This window comes from Simochromis diagramma, unplaced genomic scaffold, assembly GCF_900408965.1.
Source record: "Simochromis diagramma unplaced genomic scaffold, fSimDia1.1 OVJJ01000304.1, whole genome shotgun sequence".
In the NCBI taxonomy this organism is placed as follows: Eukaryota; Metazoa; Chordata; class Actinopteri; order Cichliformes; family Cichlidae; genus Simochromis; species Simochromis diagramma.
The window spans coordinates 19,684,854-19,691,490 of NW_024387030.1; positions in this window are offsets into that span (position 1 = coordinate 19,684,854).

The following is a 6,637-nucleotide window of genomic DNA, read 5'->3' on the forward strand; positions in this document are numbered from 1 at the left end:
GTGTTCACAGTGTCTTGCTATAACAGGCTAAATGTCTGCTGTTATTTAAAGGGATTTGAATCACTGCTGTTATTGCAGTATTTTAGGAAATGTCCAAACTTGTTACTATAGTAAAGGTGATAAAGAGACATGGGGATGAAGAATGGCTTCAGAGACAAGCTAAAGTGCAATAGCTCATTAATGATAGCTGCAATCATTAAATATATTAAAATCTTGTTTATTTTGACCAGGAAAGAGTCACATGACTTTTAGGGGGCATAAAACAAAGAGGAGGGAGTCAGTGACACGACCAGACTGAGTCTTTGGGTTAAAACAGGCGTTTTTCTCACACGCTCTCTGCCAGAAACTGTTGACCACAGCTGTGAAATGTCTGAGTGTGTTGGCGCAGAACTACACCCACACATAAAACACACATTTCTGTCACTTTAGAGGACCTTACATTCACTGCTACTCGTCTCAACTAAGAATTTCGGCACATTTCTGTTCATCCACACAGCGTTACAGTGACATACAGGTTCATACACAGACACATACACACAAGGAATGAACAATGATTTCTTATCTGAGTTGTCTGCTGATTTCTGTCAGTTTTCCAGAGAACTCCCCCTCCCCTCTCGGTATGTGTGTGAATCAGCCCGTACACAAAGGCCTCTCTGCTTTTCACAAAAGAATGAAGGCTGCTTTTTGTTTTTGCTTCGTTTTATATGTAAAATAGATGTAACAGACGAATACAAAATGAAACAAACGTTTACAGTGCTATGATAACGTATTTTCCTCCTTCCTTAATTATTATTTTAATTGCATATTTGTCACACCTGCATGTTTCAGATCATCAGACAAATTTGAATCTCAGTCAAATATAATCCAGTGACTTTATTTTCTAAGACTCCAGAGAATCCAGTGAGAGCCGTTATCCACAAATGGAGAAAACTTCCCAGGAGTGGTTGGCCTACCAGAATTACTCTATTGATGACTCATCCAGGCCTCACTCAGTCATGGTCAGTGTTCATGGTTCAACAATAAGAAAAGTGACAAAACAAAAATGGCATCCATGGGTGAGTTCTTAGCCAAAACCACTGCTGACGATAAAAGTTCCACAAAGGGTCATCTAACTTTCCCCCAAACTCCCCAAGACTTTAAGAAAATATTATGTGGACGAGACAAAAGTGGAACTTTTTGGAAGGTTCAAGTCCCGTTACATCTGGCGTAAAAAGTAACAGCATTTCATAAAAACAACATCATACCAACAGTCAAACAAGGTAGTGGTAGTGTGATGGTCTGAGGCTGTTTTACTGCTGCAGGATCTGAATGATTTGTCATAACTTGAAACCATAAACTGCTCTTTACCAGAAGATCCTGAAGGATTATTTTGCACTGTCAAGCGCAAGCACACTCGTGTTATAAGCCCACCTCTGAATGATTCAGAAAACAAAATTAAGTTTTCGCACTGGCCTATAGTCAAAGTCTGGACCCATCATCGAATACGACTGAACTAAAACAAGGTTTTTAAAAACCTTTAGGGTAATTTTAATTGGTTTCTCTTTGAGGTAATTTTGTATCTGTTTGTGATCATATTGTGTCTCATTTTTTTTTTTAAATCTCTTTGTTGTCATTTTGTGTCTTTTTGGTTGCTCTGAATCTTTTTCAGGCTGTTTTTAGTCTAATGAGGTTGTTTTCTATGGATTGGATTTGTGTCATGTCACTGCTTTGTGTTTTATCGTGTATAGCTAACTTCTCTCTGTGAATAAATGATTAACTTTCCATCAGTGAATTACTAATTACTTTCACTTGGGGATCTGAATTAGGCACCCATGATCCCTGCAGCAACATGGAACATGAAGGGGCTTTTTGGTGCCTGGATTCTTTGATTTGAAAATTCTCTACAAATAACACACTGGATGAATCTAATCAGGATCACAACACTTGATTATAATCCTAATGGAAGAAAAAAGAAGTCTAAGATGAACTACTGTTACTAAAAAACTAGCTAGTCAAAAATAGGAGAGTGTTCAACTCCACGAGATAACACCTTCCTTTGGGATTCTTCTCCATAGCTGACATGGCTGCGTGACATTTCTGCACATTCACGCTGCTAAATGTCAGAGATGTGGTACTAGATTAAGCTCAGGTGATTGAGGAGTCAGCTGAATTCTGTCATGTTCATCGGACTATTTTGATATGAATTTTGACACATTGTATTATCCTAAACTGTGACCACGTGGCAGCTATGGCAGCAATATTCAGACAGGCTTTGCCATTTAAACAATGATCGATCGGTACTAAGGAGCACAAAGTGTGCCAAAGAGCATTCCCTGCACCATTAAACCACCAGCAGCGCTCCAGACTGTTGACACAAGGCTTTGGCTCAAGGTTGGACGTGAGCGTTGTGAGCCTGAGCTGCTTTTCTGCTCAGGTCAACAAACAGCTTATCTGAGTTACTGTTGCCTCTCTGGCAGCTCCATCACTTCAGTCTTTACACTATTCTGCGTAAACTAGAGACACTGTCATGATCCTCAGTTTATGGTGTGCGAGCTGAGAGCCGAGATCGCAAGATGTCTGACTGCACAACGCTGCTTTGAAATCATGGATGCTAAACACACACACATGCAGGTAAACCCAGCGGGATGATGTCGACCCATCACTCAACATATTAATTTCACTGACTAACCCTCTCTCTCTGTGCGTACCTCTGTGGAGAATTGACATCAAACTCATTTAACCTTGTATCAGGAAGTCAATTCTATTTCAGCTCAGGAAATGAAGCAGACAGACGGGAGGAGATGAGGTGAAGCTTCTCATCCTCGGCTCATGGGAAAACTTCACATGCACATAAAACACTGTTTCCTGAGTGTATTCTGTCAAATTGTGTTTCTGCCAGCTATTTCGCTCTTTTTCTTCCCCCTCTGTGCCAGACCCAGGAGGTAAAAAAGAGATAGATGTGTTTTCAGTTTTTCTTCTTTGTGCAAGTAATTGTCACTGAGGAGAGAGATGAATAATATAACAGGGTGGAATATATTACAGATTCAGGATATGTTAACTTCTGTCTTGCCTAATGTTGACAAATTCAAGAAAACCTTTCCATATTTAACAGGTGCCCTCCTTATAAAACAAGCAGCTTTCATGCATAATCAATCGAAAAGGTAGAACAAGTAAAAGAAATGTTTATCAACCATCAGACTTTCTTTTCCAGAGCCATCTGGTTATTTTACGTCATCATTATGTCTCATTCTATTCCTTTTTTTGCATCTATGTACAGAGGTTTGGGTTGTTTTCTGTTTACGCTGCAGGCCACCAAGTGCCCCGTCCTTCTTGCATAATTGAAGGCTGTATTTAAGGAAGTCCAGAGTTGCCCTCAGCCTTAACAAAACATAGCAAAACATTTATGTAAATGGAGACTGAGGTCCATTGAACAAGTGATTGACTGTGTCCCTTTTTAAGAGGGTTCGTGTACGCTGATTTACTGCTGATTGCCAAACACTTCTGATACACTCACCAAATGAGGAAAAAGCCCGCTGCTGAATTTTTTTTAAATTCCTTTTTTCTTTTTGAGTCAGGCCAATTTTAGCATGGACTGTTTACTTGCACAACACCAAAGTCTGCTTCAACATGGCGGAAAGAACTTGGACAACGGTGGACGCCAAGAGGAAAACCAAAGAGCGTCCACATCTACCACACGTCTGATAAAGGAAGGCTGACTGCTTCCTGAAAGGCTCTCATTCCTTTTGAGAGCATAGTGATGTGTAGATGGAAATTAGCATGAACACATAATTGATTTTTTCATCTTCTTTTGTACAATATGCTGTCTGTTACCAGTGCGATTAGCATGGTTATACAAGGCTTTGTATCAAACTGTGCATATGTCTTGCCAAAAATGCAAGCCTTCTAAAATCTGACGTTTTATTTAGTTGTAATTTTGTTTGTGTAATGAAAACATATCAAATATTTTTCTTCACAGTTTTCAAAATCTAAGTAACCGCAAGATCTGCTGCAGTTGAATTACTTGTGTTACTCCTCCAGGAGCGTTTCCACTTTCCTCTTCCTCCTTTGTGTGTGTGTGTGTATGTGTGTGTGACTGCATAATGAGCGAGTCTGTGTGTGAGTGAAAGTCAGGGAATGTTAATGCCCTATTCCAGATTTCTGTGCATGAATTTGTGCTTGCTGCTCATTGTGGCAAACACCCCTACAAGTATGTGTGCGAGTGTGTGTTTTTCTATAAAAACCAGCAAGTATCTGCCCTGAAAGATCATTATTACAGACATATTTATATGTGTGTATGTGTGTGTGTGTGTTTGTGCCTCAGTCAGCAATGAAATGAAATATAGCTCCGCATTGTTATGAAAACCACATCCTGCATTCCCAAATTAGAGAATAAGCAAAAGAAGAAGAAGAAGATGAAAATGAGTGGGAGAGAGCTGACTTTTACAAACACAGAAACAAACATCGGTTCCCTCCCATCTTCTTCTTCTGCTGCAACTGTGTTCAGGAACACAGGTGAAACCTTTGATTTGTAAACAATGGAAGTGAAAAAATGAAGATGATGAGAACCTGTGTGCTGAAGCTATATAACTTATATCAACAAACTTCAAAAGAAAAAACATCAGAGCATTTAATTTCAGTCAAACCATTCATATGTGTAGCTTTGTTTGGTAAAGTCAAGTCTGCACCATTTAATCTTTCTCATATCTTCTTTGAGCTAAATTTAATCAAATAAATCAAATAAATTTTAATAAAAAATGTTGAAGCTAGAGTAAAAAAAAAAAAAAAAAAATGCAAAAAGCTTCTAGACCAGTCACATTATGACCGCCTGTCTAATATTGTGTTGGTCCTCAGCTTTGACATATCCAGGCGTGGACTCCACTAGAAGGTGTGCTGTGGTATCTGGCACCAAGATGTGAGCAACAGATCCTTTAAATCTTTAGCAACGAGACCTCCATGAATCTGACATATTTGCCCAGCACATCCCTGAGATGCTCAACCGGACTGAGATGTGGGAAACTTGGAGGCCAGATCAACACCTCATTGATGTGCTCCTCGAACCATTCCTGAACCATTTTTGTTTTGTAGCCTGGTGCATTATCCTGCTGAAAGAGGCCACGGCCATCAGGGAGTACCATTTCCATCAAACGATGTACATGCTATGCAACAGTGCTTAGGTAGGTGGTATGTGTCAAAGTAACATTCATATGGATGACAGGTTTCCCAGCAGAACATTGCCCAAAGCATCACACTGCATTCTTCCATAGTGCATCCTAGTGGGAGGTGTTCCCCAGGTAAGCAACACACAACAAAACAAGTAAATGTGATTGATCAGACTTGTGTCCCCAGACACTATAATGTAGAAAATGACACAAGCCACCATCTGCTAGATAATGGTGCAAATGGGGAAGGACAAGACTTTGAATTTCCCTGAGATTTTGTAAAATTCTGTGGATTTTACAAAATGGATTTTACAAAATCCACAGATACAAAGTTGTATCTGTGTGAGGAGTGTCAGGGGTCTGCTTCCAGTGAACCCTACATAGTCCAGTTATGTTTCCATAAGGCTTTCCACCACCTTCTGATGCTGTTCTGGTGCTCCAGAAACTACCAAGCCACTGAAAAACTTCTGTAAGTCAACTGTTTCTGTATTGTATGTGTAGTATAAAGAATGCTGGATGAGAAGAAATTGAGACAGAACAGTCCCTTCTAGAGCGCCAGCTGATTTCTGATAAATACAAACTGCAACTTCAGGGTTCAGCCTGTTCCTTACTTCTACTACTCTGGAGCCAATGCTCCTAATATACCATGTTTATAAAGCCAGGAGGTCTGCGCACAATTAAAATCACTACAACTCATAGAGTTTTGAACCAGTTTTTAAAGAGGTATGATTCCGCATGAGGTATGATGACTGAAAATTTAAAACAAGCAAAGTAAAAAGTACGACTATGAATAAGCAGGGTGGTTCTGCAGAACTTTCTGCAGAAAGATTTGGATGGAGACTATGTCAGACCCAACTAGAGAAAAGGGGAACAACGATTTGCACGAATGTTTGGAGATTAACCTGCAGGGTGGGAAGGCTGCTGGTGCTAAGACTGCTTACACTGGCTATACCTTGACATTGTATGCGCGCTGTTACAAAATGACACAAGTGATCTTTGAAGAATGTGATTATTCATGTCAACCTAGTGTTTGCACAGACACTACCCAACTGTTTTCAAAAAAATCATTCTTTTCTGCAAAGGTACCACATGAAAGAAACTGAGTGCTGCAATAAAAAGTCAATGTTTGTGAAACAGTGTGAAGTCTTGCTATTTTTCCTGAATGGTTGCCTTTACCAGGACAAGGGTTATTGCCTAGTTTGGCAGTCAGGAGTGACTTTCTAGTTTTCGGAGGGTCCTTTTCTTTATTTGGTTCTTCAGAAGTAAGGTCAAAGATTCTTCACATTTCTCTTTTCAAAGAAAGTCTCCCCCACATACTTTTTGTTCCTCTCCATGGACACACTTCTCCTTGACCTTGCGATCACTGTTCTGCCCACAGCCCCAGAGCGTAGCCTTGTTCCCGTGGCAACAGCTGCATTGCTTGTGGTCGGATAAACAGCAGCAGCTGGTTTCAATTGTACTGTGTCACTGTGAACGTATGTGTGTATGTGTGTCCTGTT